The sequence below is a fragment of the Oryzias latipes genome, chromosome 18 (assembly GCF_053564925.1).
Source record: "Oryzias latipes strain Hd-rR chromosome 18, Olatipes_Hd-rR_3.1".
In the NCBI taxonomy this organism is placed as follows: domain Eukaryota; kingdom Metazoa; phylum Chordata; class Actinopteri; order Beloniformes; family Adrianichthyidae; genus Oryzias; species Oryzias latipes.
Window position 1 is genome coordinate 12,263,035 of NC_136254.1, and position 14,945 is coordinate 12,277,979.

The following is a 14,945-nucleotide window of genomic DNA, read 5'->3' on the forward strand; positions in this document are numbered from 1 at the left end:
ACAGCACAAACTAGGCGTTATCAGAACATTACAAAACAGAGCCCAGGCACAAGCTCTGACGCAAAGAAGAAAGAAGAGAAACACATCCGTCAAGCCCTCCAAACCTGTGGATATCCCAACTGGGCATTCACCAGATCCCAACATATGGGAAAACAAGAAAAAAAGGAACAAGAGCCTAAAAGGAACACTATTTCAATTCCTTATATCTGAGGCCTGTCTGAAAAACTAAAAAGGATTTTCAGACAACATAACATCCCAGTTCATCTGAAACCAGTTAATACTCTAGACAAAAACTGGTTAACCCAAAGGACAAAATTCCAAGTTAGAGAGTATGTGTACCCTATCCACTGCAAAGAGAACTGCAAAGAGAACATTGGGAGTTGGGTCATCTAGACCCACTAGACAGTGCGCTGAACGTTTTTTCTTCAATGATTTATGATCTTCACTGGTGTCCATGGATTACATGAAATCTATCCACCTTTATCCACCTTTATCATGGTAGGGATGACATGTCAATGTAAGGGTGCGGTCATCTTCTAAGTTAGCACAAGGGATACATGAGAAACCAAACAACCTCTACACAAGCGGCTTTACCAACATCGCAGAGCCAACCCAAGTGGACCTGAGTCTGCAGTGCACCTCCACCTGAAGGCCACAAACCACTTGCTCGAGGACAGTGAAGTCCGAATTCTAGCCAGGGAGAAAGGATGGTTTGAGCGAGGAGTGAAAGAAGCCATCTTTGTCAATTAGGATAAACCTTCTCTTAATAAGAATGGTGGTCTCAGGTTTATTCTTCCATCCATCTACGGTAGTGTTAACAGTTAAAAGAGATGACCAGTTTGAGGAGCGAGTCACTGGCTCCCCAACCCCCAGCTGAGGACAAAGGACTCCTAACGACCAGAAACCATGTCGGCTAAGTTGACAATACCATCCAGTTACAGGTCTGACTCCTCCCCCATGAGCCCATATATACCAGATCTTTTACCAGCTAATTCAGAATTGACAAGCCTCTTGGATAAGACGTGATACGTCGTTTTAGGGAAACTAAGTCCAGATGACAGCCCCTAAACCTACTACTATGACACTTGGTTTCTGTGGTTTTCTAACTTCAGCATCCTCACCGCTGGAGTCACATGACCCACAGGAACTGAAACACCAGGATGGAGGTCTGCAGCTGCCACCATGACCTCAAAGGTTTACTCTCATGACGGGGAGCTGACGTCCGCTCAGACCCAAACACTGTCAGTGCTGTCAGCGCTGAACAGTCATCGGATCACAGAGGAACTCATGTCCTGCTTAAGTAACAGATCCGTCGGATGAAAACATTCTGAAATCACAGTCAGAAGGCGGAGGCTTTGTCACATCTTCCATTTTAAAAACCTCAGCAAACACAAAATGTCTCATGTCAGGACCGATGGTGTCATCTCCTGATGAGCAGTTACACCCTTAACCAGAGTGGGTTACAGGACTGTTTCCCTCTAGAGACCAGAATCTGGTTCAGTTCTTCCCTGACTCAGCCAGCTGCTTCTTAACTGATCATGATTCTTGTCTCTTGACATTTCTGCAGAAAAAAAGCCTGATGGAAATGTGTTCAAGTTAGCCATTAAGCCCCACTTCCACATGCGAGTGATCTCTTTTTCCCACATAATGTCTACAAAGTGGGTTAAACTGTTTTGCTGTGAGTGGGACCACACAGGACTGCTTCACTTTGCATACGTTTGCTGGAGCTCAGGCTTCAGTTTCTAAAAAAAAAAAAAAAATCTGAAGCAGACAAAACATTTTTCCATTGGTTACTGACTAGGGATGCTTTGTTTCCTGACTGAAAACTGAACCGTAAATTACACCATTAAGCCGAATTGTGGGAAAAGTCAATCGTTGCATCCCTACTCCTTATGTTGGCAAATGTCAGACAATTGTGCTAAATTTAAGAAGAATTTATTATTTATTGCGTTATTACATTAAACCAGGCTTAGTATGAGCCAACTGAAAGGTTTTTCCTAATTGTTACTTGTTTATTTGTAAACTACGAAGCCCCTGACCTGAGATGGGTTAAAAAAACGGATTAGGATTAAGATTTTGTTACCATGAAATAATAATTTGTTCTCACAGTCATTTAAAAACAATATGAAGATATGAACAATGTCTGGCTTTTTATAGCTGATAATTTTACATTTAAGTATGTGTATCTCATTTAAATGCATGGAAGACACAGAGGATGCCTAGAGATCAGATTTATTTATTTCAAAAAGCTCTAGAAAAAGGTATCGGTCATCATGTCTCTATGTTTGGCTTATTGTGTCAAGACAGATCACAGGGCTGGACTCAGATGCAGACATTTTAGCGATTTTAATTTCTGAACAAGCTTAAGCTATGGCTCTTGAAATAACCAAACAAACTGGCACAGGACAAAGGGTGACACAGACTATTTAAGACACGAGGAATCACACAGTCACACCTGTAGGGAAAAGACAAGGGCAGGAAGGAACAAGGCCTGAAACGAGAGGAGAGTTAGTGTTTCAAAACAAAACAGGAAGTGCAACACGAGACAACACAGGTGACAGACATAGATCAGAAGTGCACAACTCAGGACACAAGATAAGAATGACAAGACATTACATATTGAGATCATTCAGCGAGAAAAAAAAAACATCTATTATTATTGTCTCGATGAAAATTTAAAAAAATATCATAAGATTTAGGAGGCCCCAGCAGGCAGCTTCCCTATCCAGTGGCGGTTCTTCACTAACTTAACCCCCCCCAACCCCCCACCCACCCCCACACACACACTTGTATTACGGGTTGTCATACTCAGTTTCACAGGGGGTCTCAATCCAATACACGCTTTAGGTTTCGTGCCAAACAAGATAAACATTTATTGAACACACTAAAGCTCAACTTTTAAACCATTAAAAGTTAACTTTTTGAACATAAATATGAATAAAAACAGGAATATGAATCCAGAATAAATCAACTTAAACCTTATGTAATGTATAATATTTTGTTCTCCATATAAATATATGATGTCAGAATTATACAAATATGTGTGTCTTTGTTAAACGGATCAGAGGGATTGGATTTTTTAAAAACCTGTTAATGTGAATATAATTTTTCAGTCTTATAAAACATTCAAAACTAATTCATAGAACTCATCAGTGGGATTACTCCAAAACTATTTGACATTTTTCTAATTTTGTACAACACCAACAGTAAAAATCCTCCAAAAACCTCAATACTTAGATAAAAGATTATCTATTAATTATTTATGATCTCATAAAGTGTAGCTGTTTTACTTCCTGCATTGCCTGCTGTCTTTATGTCAAATATTGACAACAAATAATTGACAGAAAAGTAATAAAAATATCAACACTAGTTAGTAAATAATGACATTATTAAGGTGATCCAACAGCAAGTGATGATCCTGGTGTTGCGCAACCGAGGCTGTGCTCCTCGCTGCCTGAGCCCACTACCCCTCCGTTTTCCTTCTCACACTCGTGGCAGGAGCGCGCAGAGTGGGGGCGCCAATTCAGTGGTTTTAGGCTGTTACATTCATTCATTCATTTTCATCTTCTTGACCGTTTATTCCCTTTCGGGGTCACGGGGTTGCCAGAGCCTATCCCGGCCACTTGGGCGTAGGCAAGGGATACCCTGGACTGGTCGCCAGTCTGTCACAGGGTAGAATATCCTCAATCACACACCCATTCACTCTCACACTCACACCTATGGACAATTTAGAGTTGCCAATTAACCTATGAAGCATGTTTTTGGACGGTGGGAGGAAGCCGGAGATCCCGGAGAAAACCCACGCATGCACGGGGAGAACATGCAAACTCCACACAGAAAGGTCCCCCATTGATGTTATGTTTTTCATGTCCCCCAGCCGGGACTTGAACCGGGGGCCTTCTTGCTGTGAGGCAAGAGCGCTAACCACTGTGCCACCGTGCAGCCCTAGGCTGTTACAAAGTCTGTGAAAATAGATAATACACAAAAAATTGTGCCACTATCAGTCTTGTATTATCTATTATTTCATAGGCTGTTACAAAGTCTGTGAAATAATAGATAATACAAGACTGATAGTGGCACAATTTTCCTATTTCTTCCAAGCACAGGAATGCCGCCCCTTTTGAAATATGCGCCCCGGGAAATTGCCCGTATTGCCCGGGCCTGAAACCGCTACTGTCCCCTATACCCTAGCGGCTCTCTGTCTGCCGGCTACCAGGTGATCACCTAGTCCTTATAGTCAAGCCTCCCTATTACTGATAGAGAGGCAACACTTGAACTTCCTGTTTGGAGCTGGTTAATTAATGAACCACATCTGACTCCAGTTAATTTTGTTTTCAAAAGAGCTTCAATACGGAAGCTGAAGGGTTTTTCTTTTGATGTTGTTCATATAAAGTCTTGAAGTGAGAACTTTTCCCAAACACTTTCAAAATTTATTAAATGACTTTTCAAACATGTTACTGTGATTATTAACACCTTACTCTATATATGTTTTACATGCACAGATAATGTTGAAAGCTTGTCATTTAACCAATTGGCTTTTCTAAAATAATTAACCCAACTTTGTCCAAGTTTCTCCAAACCAATAAAAACTCATTTGCCTTTAAAAACAATCATTGTTTTTCATCCAATACTCAATCAGATAATAATAAGCATTCATTGTAAACTCCGTTGAACATTGTTTTTTTGGTGTTTTTTACATGTTCTTGTGGCATTTTTCTGACGATGGAGGACTTAAATAAAGCCAATTAAGATTAAAATAACATTTTTCATTATATCTTTATTCAAATCATTAAGAATTAGGAGCAGATGAAAAATTGCTGTTTGAAAAATCGTGTAGCGGTAGTTGTGAAGCAGAAGCTACTACAGCAGGCCACAAACTCCCTGCTCCGCTCCATTGTGATGCATCCACTTGTAGATGACCAGATCCATTAACGTCTTCATTTTCCTCGTCTGAGCTGGAACCTGGCTCGAACGTGGACGCTTTTGTTGCATCGGTCATCTTAGATTTGGGTTGTGAGGGGCTGTACGCTAGCGGGAGAGCGTGTAAACAAATGGATCATGGGAAGGGGAGGCAGGTTTACTCAGTCCCCCGTTAACTCAGAGGTGAATTTCTAATAAACTCCTGCTGCTTTGCAGAAACTATGTCCTAGAAAACCACACAGGTTTTTAGATTTTTGGCTAAAAACGTTATAATCATGATTAAAAGACCACCGGGAACAGTTTTAAAATAGATAAAAAGATGATCAGAGTGGGACTTAAAAGAACCTATTTGATTATAGGATTTGTAAGAAAATCTTGAATTATTCTGGATGAATTAGATTGTGAAAATAATCCCAATACTTAGCTCAGTTGGATGTTTGTCAGTCCTGAATTAAAATGTCAGCATTTTCAGGGATTTGAACCCTGAGTGGGATGTTTGGGAGTTAGCAGACTGAGTAAATGAAGCCATTTTGCAAACAGGATTAGCAAAGTTGGATTAAAATGCCTAAAATAATCTTAAATTATCATTTGGCTTCCTGTTTCAAAGGTGTTTTAGTGCAGCAGCAAACAGAACATCTCTTAGTGTGGCATTTGGTTTCACAGCATTTTTCAGTCACTTCTAAATTATTTTGTTCATTTCAAACTCCTTAACAGGCTAAAGAGCAGGAACATCCATCAGCACAGTCTTATTTCTGTCCTGCTACATACCTGCCCATTAGTGCCTACAGCTGTATTCCCTATGAGCCAATTCCTTGTTGCTAGGAGATCTGGGACACAGCTGCACACACATCCTGTCTATACGCATGGAGACTGTGCCTCTGTTCTTCTGTGACCTCCGGCTGTTTCGGCAAAGTTCTGCTGCAAACATCCAGCGGGACCTGAGAATCATTAATGGAGTGGTGCAGGCCTTTATGCTGCCTGGCCCGTCTGCATGTGGCCCGAAGCCATGAGCCAACGGTGCAGAACCGCCTCCCACTCACACACTTCACCAGTCAAGGCGCTTACATACGAGCGGCGCACACATCTCATACATTGGCCCACATCATCCAAACGCACTGACCCAGATGCCGCCATGCTGACGCACGCCCACACAGGAGCGGCGAAGGCACAACCGTCTATGCTGCTAAACAGAGCGGCGTGACGGAGACGGTCGCCGGCCAGGGAGACGTCCCTTCAGCGGGGAAGCACGCACAGGCGTTCCTTACGTGGTGGATCAGACTGACACCTCCACAGTGAGCGCTGCTGCCTCTCTGCAGCCAACCTGCTCTGTGAAAGGGAGCTCATGTTACCCACTACTGCAAGCTGAGAGCAGAAAAACAAGGGGCCCGCCAAAGTAAAAGTCCTGAGTTCAGCTGGACGTCTGTGTGTGAATGTAACTAAAGGCTTATGGCCACTTTTCTAGGAATATCTAGGTTGTTTTAGGAAAAAAAAAACAACCCTTTTTCTTAAAGGCCCTATATCATGCTTCCCTTAAGCCTTTCAGAATACACTACATCCATATATATGATCATATATTACCTTTGGCACACTAAAGAATGATTTTGTGAGTTCTTTTCTTAGCTCCTTTTCCTGCCTGGAAGTAAGAAGACGACTCAATCTCTGAGGCACCCCCTTTCGCTCCATGTGGGTGCCGCCCATTTCATGAGGTGAACCTAGAGTCGCCTCGACAGTGTGTCTGCATTTTGTCCATGAAAGCAAACAACATCCCAACTTTTGCAAAAAAAAAAAAAGTCAGCAAAAAGGAAAGCCTTTTTGCTGACTTTTTTTGACTCCTAAATGAACAAATCGTTCTCTACAATTTATCTAAACAGTTTAAATGTAAGTTTTCACAAATAGAAATTTTTCTTTCAGGTCGATTTCTCCACATGCTGACCTGAACTTGCTCTTAGAGGGGCAAACACCTGCTCAGGTAAACTGGGACAAGAAGGCTGTTTTCTAAATACATAAATACAAACTTGAACTCGCATCTTTAGTTATCAAACTGAATGTTTCGCTTTTCATATCTTTAGAGAGAGCTCAAGAACTTTCTACTGTGGTAAAAGTTTTTCTAAGCATTTCACGCTGCAAACATTAAAAGAAATGTAAAAATTCCTAAAAACAGGTTGATGGCACTCAGAGTCTATTACCAGTTTTGTTAAGCAGTCCGGCACCAGCCTGATCACCTTCAGCTGCTTTTTTTACTACAGATGAAAGCAGTTTGTTGGTTTGATCAGAGAGCAAATGCTCCTCAAAGGCTTCAGTGAGATTGCAACCAGCAAGACACTTAGCTGCTGGGAAATGTAGTCCGAACCCTCTCAGAGAAACATAGCCACTGTTACCCTGCATTAACAGTTACAACTGTTATGGGCCCCTCCCTCCACTCTTGTGCGGCTTCTCATCTTTTAGGGAAAAATGTCTTTGCCACAGGTACAGACGCTTTCCAAAAAATTTGAATATCATGGAAAAGTGTACTCATGTCATTCTTCATCTTTATAGAATATAGATTCTCGACCCACAATTTAATTAATTTTAGGTATTTATTTGTTTATTTTTTACATAAATTAGGGTTTCAGCTCGTAAAAGTGACAAAAACAGGATCTCAGAAAATTTGAATTCTAAATACATCAAAGTTTCAACATTCAAAATTTCAACCCATAGTCCTTCACTCCTGCTCCTCCTCAGAGCTGTCATGGAGAGAAAATCTACAAAAATGTTTTTGACTCCAGGCTGAACATAAGCTAATTTTTAGCGTAAAAGTTGTGTCTTAACATGAGTATCATAGGAAAAAAATCCCTTTTGCAACCTTTTGCGCAGTCCACAGGTGTCACCAGAACAGGCAGACGGCTGGTTCCAAATGCAGCAGGGTAATTAGCTCAGCTAATAGTCCACAAAGCAAAACCAGGGTAGGGCAGGCAGGAGTTGATAACAGGCATAAGTTCATCAGAGGAGAGGCAGGACGGTCAAAATACAGGCGAGGGTCATGGCAGACAGAAGGCAGAAGACCGAAGACCAGGTCAAGATATACCACTCAGTAATGAAGGCAGAGTGGCACAAACAATACTTCGCACTGAGTGAGGCTCAGTGCAGAGTTTAAATATGCTGTGGTTGATAAAGTGAATAAGAGTCAGGTGTGCGGCATCCAGGAAGTGTGGTTAGAACTCTGGAGATGGTTCCCGCTGGTGACCAGAGAGGGAGTTCTGACTTCTGACAACTGGATTTGAGAGGGTTGAAAAAAAATGAAAAATCTATATGAAACACCTGTGTTCACTACAACCTACAGCAGGGATGTCAAACTCATTTTCACCGAGGGCCACATATAGTTGCCCAATCCGATATTCCAAGTCCAATTCCCCCTAGATATGAATAAATACACACCAATTTTATTTTTATACTTTTTTTTATACTTTAAGAAATTAAGAACTTTTAGGCTCTTGCGGGCCGCATAAAATGACATGGCGGGCCACATTTGGCCAAATGTGGCCCGCGGCCTTGGGTTTGACACGTGTGACCTACAGCATGCCCGCAGAAAAACATGTGCATGAACCTTTTCACTGTATGAGACAACCATTCTACGAGCCGTCACCGAGCGATTTGTGCACGCCCAATACAGGTTTGCCCATTTTTCACAGGTCCATATCGACTCGTAAGAGCAGTTGTGACTAACGACTTATCTTCATCCTGGAAGATCTTTAATCTTTAGAGCTACCAAATTCACAGGACCACGTGAAGCAGAAGAGACTTGGGGGGAACAACCCTAAGTTGTCCCACAGTGGGTGCGGGATCATGCTTTATAAAAATAAAGATCACATTGTGTTTCCTTCATGACTGCCATCAAATACACCATCATTCCAAGAGAAAATCGTATTCATCTGATGAGAAATTCAAATGTGAGAAGTGATATAGAGCAGCATCATAACATTCAGAAAGAGACGGTTTGGATTCAGAATCCATGGGTCTGGAACCCTAGCCATGTGTGAGTCTTGGTATGTGGGTCTCTGCAGATCCACACAAAAGCAGGCCTCCTTGTTCTGGGTCATTACTACAGCTGTCTTCCATCCAACACTGTGAAGAGCTCCTCCTGCAAGCTCGAGAAGCTCCAAACTGAACAACAGCCCAAAGAGGCCCTCGTCCCCACACAAGTGCCCATAAACCCCTGCTCCCCTTGAACGCAGCACATCAACACGTCAATGTAAGAAGAGCTGGTATCTCAGCGAATGCCTCACACACAGCAGCTGGCATGCCGCGCAGCGCCGCGCAGGCTTCGGTTTCATCAACACCTCTACATAAGAGCACAAGCTATTTCTGAGCAGGCAGCAAAAGATCAGCACTCTGATGTTTATTTTACGGATATTCTGGGACCCCGGTGCTTTGGCTGTTTACTGTTCCTACAGCCATTCTGCTGTTAAACATCGAGAGCATGGCCACAAACAGCCCGTTCCTTGCAGACGGCACTGAGGGAACAACAAACTAATGCTGGCAGAGCTTCCTCATGAATGTGGAGTTTCACAATACCTGAGAGAGAACAGCTGCTCTTTGGCCGAAGAAGACGATATTTAACTTTACAAAGAACTTGTATTTTTATCATAGAAGTCAGAAACTTTTCTTCACTACTCTTTCCCTGTCACACACTACATTGTAAGGAAATGTTTCTAATTGATTTATGTTTGGTAAGATCTGATCCATCACCTGGAAAACAACGATGGAATGCGAGTGAAAGTTTGAAGAAAAAAGGCCAACCTGAACTAAAGAAATCTAACTGAGATCTGGATAAGTCTGAATATGGCCCAGTGACAGTCATGTCAAAGGAGAAGTACACTTTTCTGCCACATTTAGAATCTTCACCTGTTGAACATTGACTCACGTTTCAAACAGGAAGTAGACTTCTATAAAGAAATAAACAGTTATTACTCATTTATTATATTTATTAGAATGACCATTCATGTTTTAGCAAATCCTAATTTTTTCACGATATTTTTTCTTTATTGCAAGTTTTTAAAGTTATAAACTGAACAATGAGATGCCTTAATAAAAGTATGTGGTCCCAAAATGAACGTTTGATTGACAGAATTTGTGTAGTCTTATTTCTAATTTGCAGGGGTGTGGACTTCCAACAAGTTCACTTCTTATTGTCAGGAGTGGTTGCCGTAGACGTGCTTTCCTCAGACCGACTCGGACCAATCACTGCTTGCTGAGGTGAGGCTCCAAAGTGGCGACGTCTGTATCGCGAAAATATGGCGACTGAATGTACTTAATTTGGTTGGAGCCGGAGGTAAACCATTTTCTATGGGTGATGTCACACTCACTCACTCCATTTCTCCCAAACAACAATCAATGGGTGAACCTTTGAACCTCCAAGATTCTGCAGGTCATCCTGTTAAATTTTGAAGATCCGAAGAGTTTGTGCAACCAGGAGATAAGATAAATGGAAAAGGACTCTGGGAACTCTGACATAATGAATGTCTAAACCATTAACTCCTATGCTACGTTCACACGCGTTCAAGCACACGCTAAACACTCATTCTTAAGCCCGCGTTTCGCAAATCTTCACACTGGATTGTCGCTACTAGGGCTGGGTTGACAAAATCAATTAATCGATCTGAATCGAGTGAAGCTTCATAGATCAATAATCAATTCTTAAAAGTAGGAATCGATTTTTTTACGGCTTTCTTTTTCCGGTGACCTAACACTACTCTTGTGAGATTTTGTGTATTTTAATCAAGATCAAGCTTTGAAACAATCATGGTGTAAGACTGTAAACCTGCTAGACAGTTTACAAAATACAATCGGAAGCTTCATGGAATATTACTTTTTTTCTTCAACTTGTCCTGTCCAAAAGCTGAGCAAACAGAAGAGAGCTGAAGGCCTCTTGTGTTGGAAATATTTTACTTTTTCTTTTTATGAATCTTCTGACTCACAACGTGTATATTAGTATAAAACCCTTTTGTAATTTAGCCAAAAAAGAGGGGGGGTTGAAAAATAGGAGGATGATTATAGAATGGGGGGGTGGAATCATAAAGCAACAAGTTGCTGAAAGTTTATAATCATTACTGTCAGGTGTCAACGTTAGTCAAAAGGGGCGGGGCCTGTCCACACACTCAAATGTTATAAATACCTGTTGGCTCCAAATATGTTCACTTACAAACATGTCAACATCTACAAAATACCACTACAGTTCACACGCACAAACTAGAGCTGCACGATATGAGGAAAACTTGCGATATTAGTGATCAGTACTGCGATGACGATATAATGTAACTTACGGTACATGAAAAAATGGCAAAACAACCAAAAACATTATTGCCATTTAAAAATTATACTCAAAGGACCATCATCTACATAGGAGGCAAACATCTAACATAAAAGGGGTCCATCCGATTGGTCAACAACGTGAAGGCGTCCATCTGATTGGTCATATGCATAAATGGTTTTATTTGATTCGTTAAATACATTAAAGCTGCAATAAGATTCTTTTAGCCCATTTAAGGTAACCGTTTATCTCAACTTTTGCCATCTTTTGCGATATGATTATTGCACAGGTTGATTTCGCGATAACAATTAATACGCGATTTCTTGTGCACGCCTAATTCAAACCATTACATGTAATGTGTTTCATTAAATCAGGCATTCTATTTGTGCAAAGGTGAGGTGACACCTGTGCTCAAGTGAGTGTTTATGTTTTGCTGGTGGCAAATTTTACAGTTTGTGAACTGTATCAGATTAATATAAATGTCTTCAAAACTTATATAGATAATCAATGTATTTTTATACGAATATGTCTAAATGTGTAAACCATGTAAAAGTGAGCCAAATCGATCCAGGCTATGGTGAATCTAATCGAAATTATTGGTAATACCCAGCCCTAGTCGATACCCGATACTAGCCCATGTCCCTACAGGTGATAGAGGTTTGGTGTGAATTGTCAAAGTGGTGCAAATCTCTTGAATCTTGCTCCCGGATTTTTCTTTGACAGCTCTATTCTGATGTAAGACATTGTGTCATAGAATTCCAGCTCTGCACAAACCGCAATTATTAATTTCTCAAACCGCAATTATTAATTTGTCCTCCATGATCAATTTACCATACAAGACGTTGGCACATTGAGAATTAAAAGGGACACCATCCAAACATCACTACCAAATCAGATTTCCTGATTGGGAAAATTTTGACCGGGTTTAACTGTTAACGTCTGTTCAGTGGCCACACATTTTGCACGTAGGTCGTGGAAACTTGCGTATTTATGACTGAAGGGAAGAGCTTGGAACGCGGAGACCTAAAATGCACATTTACACGCGTTTACATCGACTTTTCATTAAAATCTGGTTGCTTGAACGCGTTTTTGCAGGCAGGTGTGAAAGTACTATAGCTTTAGAGAAATGATTCTGACATGAACTTGTCCACTTGAGGTCATTGGTTCTTCAGCCCAGGGTCCCCACAGCAAATTGTTTGTCTTTTTCTAACCCTGTCCTGTGCATCCTCATTTACTAATCCTTATGTTGTCTTTCTCAACATCCATGAAGTTCAGGTATAGGGGTCTACCCCTAAGTCACCAGCTTGGCCTTGACCTCTGCTGATGTTATTCTCCACCTGCTTTCCTTGTTTTTATTAGGAACCGTCCCTGTGATTTTCTGAGTCCTGATCCTGTCCATCCTCATCATCTTCATCGCTGCTGCCTCCAGCTCTGCCTGCTTTTTGTTCCTCCTGTCTCTGAACGGAACACGTAGATGTTTATGACCTTATAAAATCCCACAACCCAGATGCTGAAGCTGCTTCCTCTGGACTGTAGAGACGTGTCCACTGAAGTGTTTTATGTGTGTGTCAGGGTTATGGATGAGTGTGATTTGGATCAGAGGGAGCCTGCTCAGAACTGCACACTCCACTGATGTCAACAAGTTTATCTTTGTGGATTACCGTTGGAACGGAGCAGCTGCTTCAGCCGAGGGGTTTATTTTTGGCTCAGGCTGATGTGAACGACACTAATGGAGAAAAAATCTAAACAAAGTGACGCATCAGGGCTGCAGCTCTGTCATGGTCCACACAGGTGGAAGCTGCTGAGTCATCCTTTTCCTTGTCAAAGAGGTTATTGAGATTGCTCTGGTAAAAACTGGAGTAAACCCTGTTTCTCTGTGACATATTTATCCCGTAAAAACAGCAACGTTATTTCTGGCACACCTATATGCCATCCATCACCAGCACATCCTGAGGAGGCTGTCGGTCCATGACACAAACACAGACACACTGATGAGCGCCTGAGAAGGAGCAGTTCCCTTTGGTTGGATTTCCAGAGCTGAAGCTGAAGTAAAGACCTGAGCGTTTGCTGCTGCAGAGGGCAGCTTCTTCAAAATGTGCAAAGCTCTCCACATTCATGTGGCTCTTTCAAGCAAATGCCTTAACAATGCACACTCAGAGGGAAAAACCGACCGACGAGTGGGAGTTTTTGGCTCTCCACAGGAGCCAACATTCCTGTGAAGAGTTGATTATAATCCAGATTTACCACGTCCCCATCTGAGCCCAACATGCAGTCAGGACTTGTGTCTGTGAGCAGAGCTGCAGCCTTTATAGACGCCGAACACGTTCAACTGTGAGTCATACAAATGCTCTGCAGTTCGCAATTTGAAAGAAGACGAAGCGTTTGCTCTGGTGGACTTCATGAATCCTGGAGGCATCATCATCCATCACAGATGATCAGCCTAACCTGAAGAAATATGATGGGATTCACCAGAGCGTCTGACGTTCTGTTTCAGATACATCCTTTCAAGGAAGGATATGTTTTCCAGCCTTGCAGACTCTTCCTCTCATAGGTGTGTCAGTCCTGAGCACAAAAAGCGCAAACACTGAAGGTGCTTTCACACTGGCCTGTTGGGTCCACAGCAGAGGTTCAGAGTCCAGGTAAGAAAGATCATCAACTCTGCTCCACCTGAAAACGAGGCTCTTGGTCTGTTTGCAGATGAACTCTGATAAAAGTTTAGTGAAACTTTATGACATTCTATTTATTGTAAAGAAACAATAATAAAAAGATCTTGTACTTTTATTCCTAATTTTATTTTTTCCCTCCTCTGAAAAATACAGAACAGCAAGTCATCAGCTAGATCACAGAGAGATGGAAGTACCGTCATTCAGACACAGCTCCTGCAGTAAACTGGTAACCTCACTGTAGCGGGAGACTCTTAGAATGATCTCATGAACCAAGACATGGAGACGTGATTAACGACGCTTTTGTAGAGCTCTTCAAAATAAATGTCTAAACATCAACCGTGTCTTTCATGCTTGGTCAAGAAATATACAGTAATTGCTCAATGTATCAATGAGGACAAACCTTTAGGTAGCTCCTCCTACACGTACCTGGAGTGTTGAGTTCATGAACACACTTTTGGGCAGTGTTGAGCATAGAATTAAACGCTTGTTGAAAGAGAGACGTCAGATGCTCATTTGACGCGTGAATCAGGTTCGGGCTGAACACAGCTTTAACCCTGTGCTATCTTAGATGACCCCACCCTCACATTGACGTGTTCTCCCTTCCATGACAAAGGTGGATAAAGGTGGAAAGATTTCATGTAATCCATGGACACCAGTGAAGATCACAAATCATTGAAGAAAAAAGGTTCAGAGCACTGTCTAGTGGGTCTAGATGACCCAACTCCCAATGTTAAAGTGCCTAGGATAGCACAACGGTTAAGAAGATGGGCCATACATTGTCAATATGACTGCTCATCTTTTAGATAAAGCTGAAGCACTATTTAATTTATTCTGTTAAAAATGAACATATTGGCAGTTGAAAACATAGAAAACAGAGATTAAAACGAGAAGCTTAAGAGTTACAGAGAAACAATAATAAAGGGAACTTAAAAAAAATAGGTTAAAATGACGGAATCCAGCCAGAAACAACAGCTGGAAAAGCGGCTGCTGGCTAGACAGACTTATTAGGTCTAGAGAGCCTAACAGGAAAAGTGTCTCCATAGCTTAGGTTGAAAAACATTTTAGAAAGTGAA

The 14,945-nt window shown here is 41.6% G+C and overlaps 1 protein-coding gene across 2 annotated transcripts in view; it reads right to left on the reverse strand.

The window, feature by feature from the left end:
* ndrg2 (NDRG family member 2) overlaps positions 1–14,945 on the reverse strand; it is a 40,181-nt gene that overhangs the window by 23,140 nt on the left and 2,096 nt on the right. The window contains exon 1 of one of the 2 annotated variants that reach the window (XM_078936320.1): positions 6,041–6,250. The exons of the other annotated variant lie outside the window; for it this stretch is intronic. The gene's annotated coding sequence lies outside the window, so the exon portion shown is untranslated. Of the gene's footprint in view, positions 1–6,040; positions 6,251–14,945 lie in introns of those variants that run through there. 2 annotated transcript variants of the gene reach the window in all.